This window comes from Phacochoerus africanus, chromosome 4 (assembly GCF_016906955.1).
Source record: "Phacochoerus africanus isolate WHEZ1 chromosome 4, ROS_Pafr_v1, whole genome shotgun sequence".
Taxonomy (NCBI): domain Eukaryota; kingdom Metazoa; phylum Chordata; class Mammalia; order Artiodactyla; family Suidae; genus Phacochoerus; species Phacochoerus africanus.
Genome location: NC_062547.1, coordinates 15,737,994 through 15,754,744, shown reverse-complemented (window position 1 = coordinate 15,754,744; position 16,751 = coordinate 15,737,994). Strand labels below are relative to the sequence as shown.

The 16,751-nt window shown below is 37.8% G+C and overlaps 1 pseudogene; it reads right to left on the bottom strand.

Annotated features, from left to right (window-relative positions):
- Positions 1–15,587: 15,587 nt before the first annotated feature.
- On the bottom strand, positions 15,588–16,500 carry LOC125124078 (olfactory receptor 4B1-like; annotated as a pseudogene).
- Positions 16,501–16,751: the final 251 nt, after the last annotated feature.

Sequence of the window (16,751 nt, the reverse complement as noted above, 5' to 3'; positions counted from 1 at the left end):
CATAACCCTCCCAGACTTCAGACAATATTACAAAGCTACCACAGTCAAAACACCATGGTATTTGTACAAAAACAGACATAGGGATCAATGCAAGAGAATAGCGAGGATAGAAAAAAACCCACACATCTATGGTCAATTCATCTTTGACAAAGGAGGCAAGAATATACAGCAGACAAAAGTCTCTTCAGCAAGTGGTGTTGGGAAAGTTGGACAACCACACGAAAATCAATGAAGTTAGAACACACCCTCACACCATATATAAAAGTCAATTCAAATGACTTAAAGAATTAAACATATGATATGACACCATTAAACTAGAAGAAAATATAGACAAAACATTAACATAAATTATAGCAATGTTTTCTTAGATCAGCAAAAATAAACAAATGGGACATAATCAAACTTATAAGCTTTTTCACAGAAAAGGAAAACATAAACAAAAAGAAAAGACAAACTATGGACTGGGATAAAATATTTGAAAATGATGCAATATAAGGCCTTAATTTCCAAAATATACAAACAGCTCATTTATATGTTCAGCAATATATGAATAGATAAAGAAGATGTGGTACATATATACAGTGGAATACTACTCAGCCTTAAAAAAGAATGAAACAATGCCATTCACAGTAACATGGAGGGAACTAAAGATTATAATACTAAGAGAAGTTAAGTCAGGAGTTCCCGTCATGGCGCAGTGGTTAACGAATCTGACTAGGAACCATGAGGTTGCAGGTTCCATCCCTGCCCTTGCTCAGTGGGTTAACGATCCGGCGTTGCTGAGAGCTGTGGTGTAGGTCGCAGACGTGGCTCAGATCCTGCGTTACTGTGGCTCTGGCATAGGCTGGCAGCTACAGCTCTGATTCGACCCCTAGCCTGGGAACCTCCATATGCCACAGGAGCAGCCCAAGAAATGGCAAAAAGAAAAAAGAAAAAAAACTATCAAAAATAAAATTAAAAAAAAAGAAGTTAAGTCAGAAGGACAAATAACATATGATGTCACTTGAAATATGACACAAAAGAACCTATCTGCGAAACAGAAATAGGTTTACAGACATAGAGAACAAACTTGTGGTTGCCAGGAGGGAGGGGGTTGGGAGAGGGAAGGAGTGGGATTGGAGGTTGGCAGGTGTAAGCTATCATACATGAAGGGGATAATCAACAAGGTGCTACATTGTAGCACAGAGAAGTATATTCAATGTCCTATGATAAACCATAGTAGAAAAGAATATTTTTTAAAAAAGAGTGTGTGTGTATATGCATAATTAAATCACTTTGCTCTTCAGAAGGAATTAACACGACACCATAAATCAACTGTACTTTGATTTAAAAATAAAAAGATGGGGTTCAGTATGAGAAGTGCTATCAGGAAAACAGATGAGGATCTGTGGGCAAGGGAGAAACCCCAAACTTGAGCTATATAGCATCACCTTCTGAAAATAAAAGAGAGATTTTAGTCAGCCAGCCTGGTGAGTTGTAACCAAAGACAAACAGCTTCAGTGTTCCACCACAAGAGGGAGCAAGGAATATAAAGTAAAGTGTGTAATGCGAAGAAAAACACCAGATGTAACTGGATGAACAGTTACCCCCATCCAAAGGGAACTAGTGTAGATTCAAGGAGATATCTGAAACTTCAAAAGCAAAAGCAGCAAGGCAACACTACAAGGAACATGAAGTGTCAAGGCAACATCTTTTCACCAGAAGAGAATAATAATTCTCCGATAACTGAGCTCAAAAGCACAGAATCTTGCACTTGAGCCGATAAAGATTTCAGAATAGCTGTTTGAAGAAATTCAATGAGGCAAACAAGTGCACAATGAAAAAAAAATTAACAAAATCAGGGGAAAATACAATGAACAAAATGAGAAATTTAACAGAGATCGAAATCATTTTTTTAAAAAAGGAAGAAACTCTGTAGCTGAAGAATTAAATGAATGCAATGAAAAATGCAATAGAGACCACTACAGCAGAGTAGATCAAATAGAAGACAGAATAAGTGGTCTCTAAGACAGGAACTTTGAGTAACGCAATCAATCAGAGGAGAACAAAGTAAAAAAGAAAGAAAAAGAGTGTTTGAAAGCTCATGGGATTCAATCAAACATACAAATATTAGAATAATAAGCGTTTCAGAAGGAGAAAAGAGGAAGAAAGGGGAGGAAGTCTATTTAAAGAAATAATAGCTGGAGTTCCCTCATGTCACAGTGGTTAATGAATCCAAATAGGAACCCATGAGGTTGCGGATTTGATCCCTGGCCTTGCTCAGTGGGTTAACGATCCGGTGTTGCTGAGAGCTGTGGTGTAGGTCACAGACACAGCTGGGATCCCACATTGCTGTGGCTCTGGTGTAGGCCAGCGGCTACAGCTCTGATTTGACCCTAGAAGGTTTCTAGGCATATGGAGCCTAGGCATATGGAGCCTAGAAACCTCCATATGCCACGGGTGCAGCCCTAGAAAAGGCAGAAAAACAAAACAAAACAAAAAAAAAACAAAAAAAAAGAAAGAAAAGAAAAAAAGAAATGATAGCTGAGAATTTCCCAAACCTAGGAGAAGACTCGAACCATCTTAGTTCAAGAACCAAATAGCTTATTCAATGGAAAAAAGTCTTCTCCGGGAGTTCCCATCGTGGCGCAGTGGTTAACGAATCCGACTAGGAACCATAAGGTTGCGGGTTCGGTCCCTGCCCTTGCTCAGCGGGTTAATGATCCGGCGTTGCCGTGAGCTGTGGTGTAGGTTGCAGAGGCGGCTCGGATCCCGCGTTGCTGTGGCTCTGGCGTAGGCCGGTGGCTATAGGTCCGATTCAACCCCCGGCCTGGGAACCTCCATATGCTGCAGGAGCGGCCTAAGAAATAGAAAAAAAAGACCAAAAAAAAAAAAAAGAAAGAAAGAAAAAAGTCTTCTCCAAGACATATCATGAACTGTCCAAAATTAAAGAGGGAATTTTAAAGGCAGCTAGAGGGAAAAAAAAGATTGTAACCCACAAAAGAATGCCAATTAGGCTATCAGCAGGTTTCTCAGAAGAAAGCCTATAGAGTAGGAAAGTGTGTAAAAACAAATTCAAAGTTTGGAGGGGAAAAAAGTCAATCATGTATATTTACTTCAGTAAGATTGTTCTTCAAAAATAAAGCGAAATAACTCTCTCAAAAAGCAAAAGTTTAAGGAGTTCATTTTATAGTGCATTAGACCTGCACTGTAAAAAAAAAAGCTCGAAAGAACCCTCAAGACAAAATGAACAGATGCTACTTGGTGACATGTAAACATACAGAAGCATGCAACACATTGAAAAAGGTGAAAAAACAGTCAAATTTAGAAACTCTAATTCTATGATAGGATGGTGGTATAAATATTTAACAATATTATAAAGATTAAAGGAAAAGAATACTAACTGCAGATACAGTCATTTTTAACTCAATATAAAAAGGTAAATTGTGTTATCAAGATAATAAAAGGGGTATAAAAATGTGGATCTCTGATATGAAATCGAAGTTAAGTTGCCATCGGCTTAAAATGGACTGCTTTATCTGGAAGATATTTTCTGTAAGTCTCAGGGTAATCATAAAGCAACAAATCTAAAGCAGAGTCTCAAAATACAAAGAAAGATGAAACAGATGATACCACCACAGAATACTACTAATTTACAAATGTAGGGAAAAGCAGAGGGGGAAAAAATGGAAATACAAAACTAGAAATCAATTAATAAAATGGGTATTACCAAGATCTTACATATCGATAATTACTCTGAACATTAATATATTGAGTTCAGCAATCAAAAGGAACATAGTGGCTAGTTAGATAAAAAACAAATAAGTAAATAAGGCCCAACTACATGCTGCCTACAGGAGACTCACTTCAGATTTAGAGATACATAGGAACTCAAAGTAAAGTGATGGAAAAGAAATTATGTGCACATGGAAGCAAAGAGAAAGGAAGGGTAGCTATACTTATATCCAACATAATAGATTTTAAGTCAAAAACAGTTATAAGAAACAAAAAGGTCATTACGTCATAAAGGAAATAATTCATCAAGAAGATATAACAATTGTAAATACATATACAACATTTGAACAACAAAATATATTAGGCAAATATTAACATACCTGAAGGAAGAAACAAGCAATACTATAATACAGGGGGTTTCATACTTTTAGCAATAAATAGATCTACAAGACAGAAAATCAACAACAAAACTTTGGATGTGAACCATACATTAGACAAATGAAACTAAGACATTTATAGAACATGCTATCCAACTTAACATAATCATTATACATTTTTTCAAGCACACATGGCACATTCTCAAGGATAGAACATATGACAGGACACAAAACAAGTTTTAACAAATTCAAGACTGAAATAATATCAAGTATCTTTTCCAACCACAATGGTATATAACTAGAAATCAGCAAAAAGAAAGATGGAAGATTTGCAAGCATATGCAAATTAAACAACATGCTCCCAAGCAACCAATGGGTCAGAGAAGAAATCAAAGGGGGACTCAAAAAAAATCTCAAAATAAATGAAATGGAAATGAAACATACCAAGACCTATGAGATGCTGCCAAATCTGTTCAGAGAGGGACGTTTACAGTGATAAATGCATGTATTAAAACAGAAAGATCTCAAACAATCTAACTTTACACCTCAAAGAACTAGGAAAAAAAAAAAAAAACCCAAACCTAGAAGGAAGGAAATAACAAAGGTCAGAAGAGAAATAAATGAAACAGAAACCCCCCCCCCCAAAAAAAATAGGAAACATCAAGAAAACTAAGCCAGTTTTTCTAAAAAATAAAGAAAATTAGCAATCCTTTAGTAAAACTAAAATTAAAAAAAGATAAGACACAAATAAAATCAGAAATGACAGAGACATTACAATTAATTCTACAGAAATACATAGGATTATAACAAACCACCATAACAATCATATGCCAACAAATTGGATAACCTAAAAAATGAATCATTCATAGAAACAAGTATCATACCAGTACTGACACATAAAAAATTTTTAAAACTAAACATACTAATGAAGAGCAAGATTTGAATCAGCCAAAAACCTCCCAACCCAGAAAAGCCCAGGACTAGACGGCTTCACTGGTGAACTCCACAAAACACTTTTTAAAAATTAATGCTAATCCTTCTGAAACTCTTCCAAAAAATAAAAATAAAAATAAGAGGAGAAGAATTCCAAACTCATTTTTGAGGCCAGAATCACCCTGACACCCAAGCTAGATAAGGACACTAAGCAAAAGAAAACTATCGCCAATTTACTGGATGACTGTAGATACAAAAATTCTTAACAAAATATTAGCAAACTGAGTTGACAAACACACTTTAAAAATGTATAACCAAGTGCAATTTATCCCTGGGATGTAAGGAAGAGTCAACATATGGAAATCAATCACTGTGATACAAATGTAAAGATATTTTTGTTTATGGACTGTTAATAGAATGAAAGGTAAAACTCATATGGTCATCTAAATAAATACAAAAAAACAGCATTTGACAAAATACAACATCCTTTCATGATCAACACACTGGATTTAGAAAGTACCTCAATATAATAAAGGCCGTATGCAACACACCCACACCTATCATTATACTCAACAGTGAAAAGCTGAAATATTTTTCTCCAAGATCAGCAACAAAACAAGAGTACCCACTCTCATCATTTTATTCAACATAATCCTGAATGTCCTAGCAAGAACAATTAAGTAAGACAAATAAAGGTATCCAAATTGGAGAGGAAAAAGTAACATTGCTGTTATTTGCAAAAGAGGATCTTACATATGGAAAATGCTAAAGACTCAACAGAAAAACTATTGGACTAAATCACTGAATTCAATAAAGTTGAAAAACATAAAATCAAGATACAGAAACTAGTTGCATTTCTATAAAATAATAGCAAAATATCTGAAAAAGAAAGAAAGAAGCCAATTCCATCACAATAGCACCAAAACAATAAAATATTGGAGTTTGCATTGTGGCTCAGTAGGTTAAGGACTCAACTGTTATCTCTGTGAGGATACAGATTCCAAACCTAGTCTCACTCAGTGGGATAAGGATCTGGCATTGCCACAAGTTGCAGTATAGGTTGCAGATGCGGCTCAGCTCTGATGTTGCTGTGCAGTGGCCTAGGCCTCAGCTGCAGCTCCGATTCAGCCCCTGGCCTGGGAACTTCCATATGCAGCAGGTGCAGCTGTAAAAAGAGAAAAAAAAATATATATATTGAGCAATGAATTTAACCAAGGAAGTGAAAGATCTGTAAAATGATAATTGTAAGACATGGTAAAAAATTTAAAAGACAAAAACAAATGTAAAGATATTTTTGTTTATGGATTTGAGAAATTAATATTGTTAACATGTTTGTATTACCCAAAGCCATCTATAGATTCAACATAATCTCTATCAAAATTCCATTGGGGGAGTTCCCATTGTGGCTCAGCAGAAACGAATCTGACTAGCTAGCATCCATGAGGATGAAGGTTCTATCTCTGGCCTCACTCAGTGGGTTAAGGATCCAGCAATGCCGTGGGCTGTGGTGTAGTTCACAAATGCAGCTTGAATCTGGCATTGCTGTGGCTGTAGCATAGGCCAGCGACTATAGCTCCAATTTGACCCCTAGCCTGGGAAACCATATGCCATGGGTGCGGCCATAAAAAAATATATTATTTTTTAAATTCCATTGGCATTTTTTATACAAACAGAAAAAACAATTCTAAAATTCGGATAATACCACAAAAGACCCTGATTGACCAGAGCAATTCTGAGAAAGAAAAACAAAGCCAGATGCATCCTCAGATTTCAAATGATACCACGAAGCTGTTGCAATTAAAACACTAAGGTATTGCTTGGCATAAAATTAGACACTTAGACCAATGGAATAGAATGAAGAACCTGAAAATAAACACTCATATATATGGTCAACTAATGTTTGACAAGGAAGTCAAGAAGACTCCAGGAAAGAATATTCTCTTCACCAAATGGTCCTGGGAAAACAGGATAATTCCATGCAAAAAAAAAAAAAAAATGCAATTGGACCGCTCTCTTATGCCACTCAGAAATTAAATCAAAGACCTAAACATATGACCATATTCCATAAAACTCACACAGGAAAACTAGGGGAGAAGCTCATTGACACTGGTCTTGGCAGTGAATTTTGGGATGTGACACTGAAAGCACAATCAACAAAAGCAGATATCAACAAGTGGGATTCCATCAAACTATAAAACCTCCATGCAGGAAAAGAAACAGTAAAGTGAAAAGACAACCTACAGCATGTGGGAAATGTTTGCAAACCATATATCAGATAAAAGGTTAATATCCGAAATATGTAAAGAGCTCGTGCAACTTAATCACAGAATAAGCAATCCAATTTTAAAATGGGAAGAGGATCTAAAAAGGAAACAGAATATCAAAAAGATATCTGCACTCCCATGTTTATTGCAGAATTATTCACAGTAGCCAAGATATGGAAACAAGTGTCTGTCAGTGGATGAATGCATAAAGGGCATATTATATTGCAATTAATATATAATTAAGTATATACACAACTGAATATTATTCAGGTGTGAGAAAGAAGGAAATCCTGCCATTTGTGACAACAAGAATGCCTTGAGGACATTATGCTGTGATAAATACTATATGATATCATTCTGCATGAAATATAAAAAAGCCAAAAAGAGAAAAGAGAAAGTAGAATGACAGCTACCAGGAGCTTGGTGGGAGGAAGAGGGGAGAAAACAGAGAGACGGTCATTTAAGGGTACAAACTTGCAACATGTAGATAAATAAGTCCTGAAGTTCTAATGCACAGCATAGTAATTATACTAAAAAATACTGGAATTCCCTGGTGGCTTGGTGGTTAGGGCTTTGGTGTTATCACAGCTGTGGCTTGGGTTCAGTACCAGGCCCAGGAACTTCCGCATGCTGCAGGAACAGCCAAAAAATTAAAACTAACTAACTAACTAAATAAATAAAACTGTATTATATACTTTCAAGTTGCTTATAGACCAGATTTCATTGCTTGCTCATCACAAGACATAAATGATAATTACGTGATGGGATAGGTTAGCTGACACCATAGTACATATATTGCAACACATAAATGTGTGCTAAAGCAGCAGTTGTACGCTTTAAACTTACACAATGTTATATGACAATTATATATCAATATAAATAAGTACATAGAAATAATTTTAAAAGAATATTAATTGGGGGGTTTGCCCTTCAGGTATTGATTTGTTAAGTGACAATAAAGAAGTTTGATACTGACTCAGGAGTAATAGATAGTTATATAAATCTCAGAAATTAACATAGATAAATATGGGAATTTGTCATATGAAAGTGGAAGTAAGGGACCTTATTCAAAAGATGATTTTTAAGACAATTAGTTTGCCTTTTAAAAAAATTTAAAAGATGCCCAGTTAGTTACATCAAAATAAATTCTAAATTAAAGATTTAGAACTAAAAATTAAAATCATCAAAAGAACTAAGAGCGGAGTTGGTAAATATGACTATAATGTGGAAACAGGCATTCACAAGTCTGACATAAATGTTAGAATTTTTTACTACACAAAAAATGAAAACTTTTAAACAACAACAAAAGAGCATAAACAAAGTCATTAAGCAAATGACACAATGGGGGAAATACTTTAAATATGTATGAAAAGGCTTACCACCCAAAATAAAAATGATCTAAATCTGTAAGAAACACACAAGTATCCCAATCAAAAATGGACAAAGGATATACACCGGTGATTCATAAAAGAATAAGTAAAAAGATCAAGATTCATATGGAAGGACTTAAGCCTCGCTAATGTCAAATAAATCATAAGGAAGACGATTTTTAACTCTAAGTAAAAGCTTGGTACTTGGAGAGCTGCTGCCTGTGAGAGAAAATAAACAGTCTATATTCAGCTGTAGAACTGGAGATCAGTACAACCACTCTGGAGAGCAAAGCGATGGTGTGTATCAAATACATACACCTTCCAACCTCCAATAAACACTCCAAGAAGACATGGTTAAGTATTAACAGTCTTAGAGATCGGGCCACATTGGAGCCAGAGCAGACTAGCTCTCTCCTTTTACACACGTCTCCCAACTCCATGTGCAGTGATTTCACAGTGATAGCTTAAAACCAACTCTAATGATAAGATTTGCGCACTGGAAATCAGCCGATGTTACAAATCTGGACTTTTTATTTCCAGAGAGCCAGTTGTTAAGGTTTCATTAGCACATTCCTGGTTAAGAGGCTAAGGGATCGCTTTTCTTCTACACTCTTGACACGTCCTCCACATGTGAGAAGCTACAGCATCTTAACACTCCTGGCACCGCCTTGCCACAGGGGAAGCTGACTGCTTTTGGAAGGAGAGATTGGGAATGCAGAGATGGACCGAGCCTCTCCCCTTTTTCTTGGAATGAGATGCTGCAGGACTTTCTATGCTGTCCCGGGGCCACATCTGCCACCCTGGGTAGAGACAGGTTACTCAGTGGAGTAGGTTCTATGCCACCATAGGTGTGAAGCTTTGCCTAACTCCAAACTTCAGTTTTAAAAAGTCTGCTTGAAGCAGACTATACACCACAATCTCCATTACCATCTTTTTCCAGTAACAAAGGTCATATTTTCTCCTTTCCAAATGCCTTATTCCTTCAGCTTCTTTATGAATTAATTCACCATTCTTATAGGAAGAGAAATATTAAGCTTCTTTAAATGCCTAAATGGCATCTCTCACAATGGGTTTATAAGGGGGAAAAAAATTCTCTATACCAACTTTAGACATCCATCAAAGAGATGGTAGGATTATCTGTCTGCCTGAATGGGAATCAGAGCAATATAATTTTTTGGAAACAGAATCAAAAGAAAATGGCCCTGTGCAAGAAGAAAAGAGTTCTGCTAATCTTGAAAGAAACCATCTCCCCAGGACCTAAAATTTTCCAGAATGATAGATGCAATTACCATGGCCAAGTTTTTTTGTTTGTTTGTTTGTTTTGCTTAAAATAAGACAAATTTATTATCTTACAGTTTTTAAGGTCAGAATTTTAAAGTGGGTTGTGTTCCCTCTGGATGCTCTAGTGGAGAATGTTTCCATACCTTTTCCAGCTTCTAGAGGCTGCCTGCATCCCTTGGCCCATCACCTCACATCGCTCTGATCTCTGATTCTATAATCACATCTTTGACTCCTCTGCCTCTCTCTTTCCCTTATAAGGAAGGACTTTGTAATTACATAGAGCCTACCCAGCCAATAATGCCCCTATCTCAACATCCTTAACTTTAATGACACTTCCTAAATGCTTTTTCATGTCCAAGATTTTTATACGTGCTCTATACACACTAATTTATTCAAATCTCACAACAGATCTGTGATGTGGGCATTTATTACCACCTTTTTTTATACACTTGACAGAGAAGTACAAATAAGTGAATTACTGAGCCTAGGGTAACACAACAGTGGAGCCAAGGATATTCAATCCAAGCATCTTTACCACAGACCCTATGCTCTTTCATCGCCGCCCTATACAATTCATAGGAACATAACACATAGGGGAAGGGTAAAGTTAAATACACTCTTTCGTAAAAACTCCAGGGGTTATCTATTTGCCTACACAAACATGTATGTCTAATCTGAACATTAACTCAATTTATTTTTCATACATTCTTGAAATTTAGGAAAGTACTCTAGGCTCAATCTGAGAAATCTCTTAGAGATATATGGGAATCATGTAGAGTTCAGTTTTCCAGGCCTTTTTCAAAGAGGAAAAATAACTGATAACCTTACTTTTTTTTTGGTCCTTTTTAGGGCCATACCTATAGCATATGGAAGTTCCCAGGTTAGGTGTCCAGTTGAAGCCAGAGCTGCCAGCCTACACCACAGCCACAGCAAGCAAAAAGTCTATTACAGAAAAGCAAATAGCTCCCAGCACAGACACTGGAAGGGAAGAGTCCCCCTGCCTTCTATTGTTCTATGGTGGCTTTTATCTCTTTAAAACAGGGGTACCAACATGGGGTCCTGCTATCAGTTCTTTAGAGTTAGGGTATGTTTCATAAGTTTTATGCTCCTTTTATTCTTCTTTCCCCTAGACTTAGAGTCACCACGCTTTACGTTTTTGGGGGTTTTGTTTTTTGTTTGTTTGTTTTTTGCTCACAGTCAAATGTATATGTCAGGGGTTAATGCCCACCTTGAAGTAAAACCAATGTACTTTCAATAGTTAATCTTCCAACAAGCAAGGCCTGTTTGTCTTGATTAGTTTTTACAAATATTAAGCCATGAACATTAATCAGGGAATATATTGAAACCCATGTTCCTACACTAACTACCTGAATTATTACTCTGCCTCACTATCACCTACCTTTAGGTCAGAAAATCTGGTGTGGTTTGTTCTGCCACAGGGAACAGAGAATTGGATCAGATGGATCTCAGTATCCTCAATGCCCCCAGTTCAGCGTGAAGTTAGCCACTCTGCTGGAGTCGATCATTACTCAAGGCGATGATCTGGTTTGGGGAAAATGGGATGGGATGGAGCAGTGAATTCCTCTCTGGGCATCCTGGTCCCTGACAAGCAAGGAGTTTGCCTAGTACTATCCACTCACCTGATTTTTCACTGAAGTCCTCCAGTGAGCAACATCCAGGACAAAATAAGCTAAGTCACTCTGAGAATGGTATTGAAAATAATTTAGAGCATTTTACTCTAACTCTCTCCATTATATTTTATGAGAGGAACTGAAAGAGGTTAATTGTCTTCCCAAAGCCACACCTAGTAACTTGCTAGAACTAACTCAGAAATCTCTCATCTTTTAACGACTCTAGACTGTCTTCTGATGATACTGGTGGTAGCTACTCTATTTGAAAATCAGATCTTCCTGCCAACAAAAAATCACCAATGTGTTGGGTGTTTTTAGATAATAAAATAGTCATTATAATTACAAAAAAAATTACAAAAAAATTTAAAAAAAAAGAAAAGAAACAAAGTTCAAGAGATGTGGCTCCATTTTGATATTTGGATTTATAAAATCTCAGCAAGAAGCAACACCAGAGATTTTTAAGAGCCTACTTTTCATGTAGAAAACCTACCCATCCACTAAAATGCTTAGATCCTTTGAACTACTGAAAATAAATTAAGCCACACATATAATCAAGGGAACAATTTCCCCATGGGAATTTCCTTTCTCTACGGTGAACTTTGCCAAATAAACTATGACTTGGGGAAAGTTTACAAATCAGTTTCAATTAGTGTAGTGAGGTTTCTAAAAAGGTTTTTGCATCCAACAATGAGACAGTAAGAGGAGAAATGTGAAGGGAAAAAATAAAGGAAACTTTTTCTGGACTGGGCTACTGAGAATATAAAGAAGAAAAAGGACTAGACAGGGAACCAGGACACCTAGGCACTAGCTCTGGTTTAGTAATTAACTAATTTAAACCATGTCATTTTTACCTCTCCCCTTCTCACTCTCCCTGTTCCCACTTCCATAGGAAATGACCAAATTGGGTTAAACTATTTCCATTGTACTTTCCAATTCATGGATTCATGTTATTTCATGGATTTAGGTATAACTCACTTGGTCTCCCTGTGTCTCAGTCTCTCCGTTGAAAATTATAGTGGTAATAATAATAATAGGATATGACAAGAATTTCCTTAGAGATGTCATCAAACCGTCAACTGAAAAGAAAACACATAACATGAGAGCTGTGAGTTTCAGTTTTTTTGGAGGATTTACTGAGATCTGTAGCCTGAAAGACAACCTCTCAGATGGGGCTAAGGAACCGCTCCAAAGATGTAGGATGAAGACGTCAGTATATATGTGATTTTGGAGAAGGGCTACATGCAATCAAGCAGACATCTGGGTAGGAGGTACCTGTTAGTCATGAGGCACAGGTTAATAATTTAGTGCTGGGAAGTGAAAGAAATTAGGTTCATCAATTTTTCTCTCCTGAAAATATCTAACCGGCGGGAATGCTGTTCTGCCAGTTTCCCAGAGCACAGGGTGCTTTATTCCTGATCTCCAACCTGAACTCTTTTCAGGGTGTGTTGAAGGTCTGCAACTGCTATGGCTCAGGACTCAATCCTCCTGAAGCAGGATAGTGAACCACATTCTTTAATTGGCACATCCAGCCATTCATTTATCCATTTATTCAACAAATCAGATTGAATGCTATTATGTGCCAAACACATAATCCTTAGACTCACGGAGGTTACACCTTCATAAACCCACCAGGAAATATGGACATGGTCACATATAATTAACAAATAACACTTGATATGTAATCAGATAGTAGTAAGTCCTACGAAGAAAAATAAAACAGGTTAACAGTGATAGTCAATGCCGCTACGTATTACTTTATCAAAGATAGTAAGGAAAGGCCATCTCTCGCCAACATCTGTGTGCTGTCTTGAGAACAAGGGGAGGAGAGAAGGAAATATAAGGAAAGCAGTTAGATGACCATCACCATAAAATCCAGTCAAGAGATGAGTTCCCAAATAAAAAGACAGCCCCTCCCTCCCTCATATAAGGATATAACATCTAGAGCTTTTGTAGACGTCATAAGAGAAGAGTCAAAAGAATTGAAGAGGCACCAACCAGGTGTTCTGGCATCACAGAACCAACAAAACAACCCTGGCACCACTGATCTCCATATTTATCATTGAATAAGCAACTACTGTTATTCTGACTTAAAGCAGGGGTTGGCAAACATTTTCTGCCAAGAGTTACATTCTTCTTGGCTGCACCCTCAGCATGCGGAAGTTCCTGGGCCAGGGATCAAACCCATGCCACAGCAGCTACCCAAGCTGCTGCAATGACAATGCCAGACCCTTAACTCACTGTGCTACAAGAGAACACCTAAGGATTACATATCAAAGAGTTAAGTTTTGCAGACTATACAGTCTGTAGCAATTACTCTACTTTGCCACTGCAGTACAAAAGCAACCATTGATAACCCATAAAATAATGGATATGGAGATAGTCAAATGCAGCTTTATTTATGGACACCAAATTTGGATTTCATATAACTTTCATGTGTCACAAATTGTTATTCTTCTTTTACTTTTTAAACCATTTAAAAATGTGCAAATCACTCTGAACTCATAGTCATTACATAAAAAGGTTAGACATGGCTAAGTCATATCTCAGTGCCCAGATAACTAATGTCTAGGAATGGAAATGAGGCAGAATATTAACCCAGGTAGTCAATGTAGGGACATGGGCTTCGATGCATCCTTTGATATAGCCATTGATTAACATTTGTGTCTTAAGGGCTCCAAGGAGTAACATCCCCACAGGCCTTCTTTACTATAGGAAGTGCACCTATACCCAGATGGACATTAATCCCTAATCCCCTGTGACTCAGTTTATGGGAAGAAAAGGGCAAAGAAACTATGAGACTTACAGGACATTTCCACCCCTAAGACCCTATTGGACAAGGACTGATATAGGTAATTGAGCAAGGCCAACGGGAGAAAACCACATCTTCCCAGACCTCACATTGGTTCCCCCCCCCATCTTTAAGAAATAAAAACTCCTATAGGACTATAGAGAAAGGGGGCTCTTCTCCACCCTCCCAGCAGCCCTAGGAGCTATTTGCTTTCCTTTAATAAAGACTTTGCTTGCTTGCTGCCTGTGTGTTCGTGGAGTTCACTCTTTGTCTACCGTGAACAAGAACCAAGATTCCAGTATCATCTTCCTAGCATCAGAAGCATCTTATAAAACTATTCAGATGTTCCCCTTGTGGCATAGCAGAAACAAATCCAACTAGTATCCATGAAGATGTGGGTTTGATACTTGGTCTCACTCAGTGGGTCAGGAATCCAACATTACCATGAGCTGTGGTGTAGGTCACAGGTGTGGCTTGGATCCCACATTGTTGTGGCTGTAGCGTAGGCCAGCAGCTGCAGCTCTGATTTCACCCCTAGCCTGGGAACTTGCATATGCCATATGCAAGGGTGGAGCCATAAATAAATAAATACATAAATAAACAAACAAAACTATTCAGACTAATACTTAATGGTTAATATTATATTTATTGCATTTCACCTCCCAGTTATTTCCATTATAACCATATCCCTTAATTCCATGAAATAAAGCTGCTACTGCAGAATTTGAGATTCTCAGCCATATTAATGCTATAGAGGAGCAAAAGGAAGTTGAAAAGTCTTTTGGGAACTCCCACAAGATCAAATTGATGAGGGAGAACAAAGCAAAACATAATCTTCTGTCTCCAAGTACCATTATCTTTCCATATACTGCAGCGTGCTGACACCAAGAAATTAAGTGAATGAACCAAAGTTTGCACAGGTACAAGGTGATAGAGTGGAGATTACAGTCAGGTGATTCTTTCCTTAAGTCTACGGACGTCATATGACAGGCTACTGAAAAAAAGGAGAAGTGAAGCTCAAATTTTAACATTCTCCAAAATACAGATAACTACGTGTGTATGTATGGCTGTGACTGATACCATGAAATATAAGAGGTCATCTAAAATACAACAGAAAGCAGGAATGTTAACTTTTGCTCAAGTCCTTTCAGTTGACCAAAATCAGAATGCATATTTTGTCAACTTGTTCTTTCTAATTTTTTTCATGTTTTCTATTTTTATCCTATCCCTTATTTCACTTTCCTGCCCCACAACCTCCTCATGGTGATTTTCACCTCTGCATTTCTGAGGGTGTAGATGATGGGGTTCAGCATGGGGGTGACCACCGAGTAGAACACAGCCACCAGTTTGTCCTCGGTGAAGGTGGAAGGGGGGCCGCATGTAGAGGAAGATGGCAGGTCCAAAGAACAACACGACCACCGTGATGTGAGAGGCACAGGTGGAGAGGGCTTTGCACCTTCCCTCTGCAGAATGGTTCCTCAAGTTGACCAGGATGACGATATAGGAGGTCACCAAGATGAGGAAGGAAAGGAAAGAGATTAATCCACTGTTGGCCAACACAAGAAGCCCCTCCACAGATGTGTCAGTGCAGGCGAGCTTGAATAAGGGGTGGAGGTCACAGAAGTAGTGGTCAATCACATTGGAGAAGGGCAATTGGATGGTGGCAATAATCTGAATCATGGAGTGAATTATGCCCCCCAGCCAGGAACCAGCCACCAGACGGTGACACACAGCCCGGCTCATCATGACTGTGTAGTGAAGGGGTTTGCAGATGGCCACATAGCGGTCATAGGCCATTACTGTGAGCAAGAAGATCTCAGTAACGCCAAAGAAGTGGAAGAAGAATATCTGAGCCACACAGCCCTCCAGGGAGATGGTTTTAACCTTGGAAAGCAAGTCTGCGATGAACTTGGGGGCAACAGTAGAGGAGTAGCTGATCTCCACCAGGGACAGGTAACTCAGGAAGAAGTACATGGGGGAATGCAGACTCTGACTGACTTTGACCGTCAGAACAATGAGGCCATTGCCCACCACCGTGGCCAGGTACACAGGAAGAAACACTGCAAAGCACACCCTCTGCACCTCTGGATCCTCAAAAAGACCAGTGATAATCAACTCAGTCACATTATTTGTAGTTGCCATGGAATCCATTCAGGTGTGCTTGACAGGAGGTAATGAGAAACCTGCAATAAAACACTGACTGTAACTAAATTCACTTCATATATAGCATGTTAGACAGTGTGAACAACTTCATAATATACTAATCATGATATCATTCACTTAGCTAATATGAATTCATTCAGCATTAAATATTAGCAATCTAACAACCATGTCTATATTAGAAAATTAAGGCTCAGAGAATTGTTTACTTACCTAGCATCACATCTGAAAGT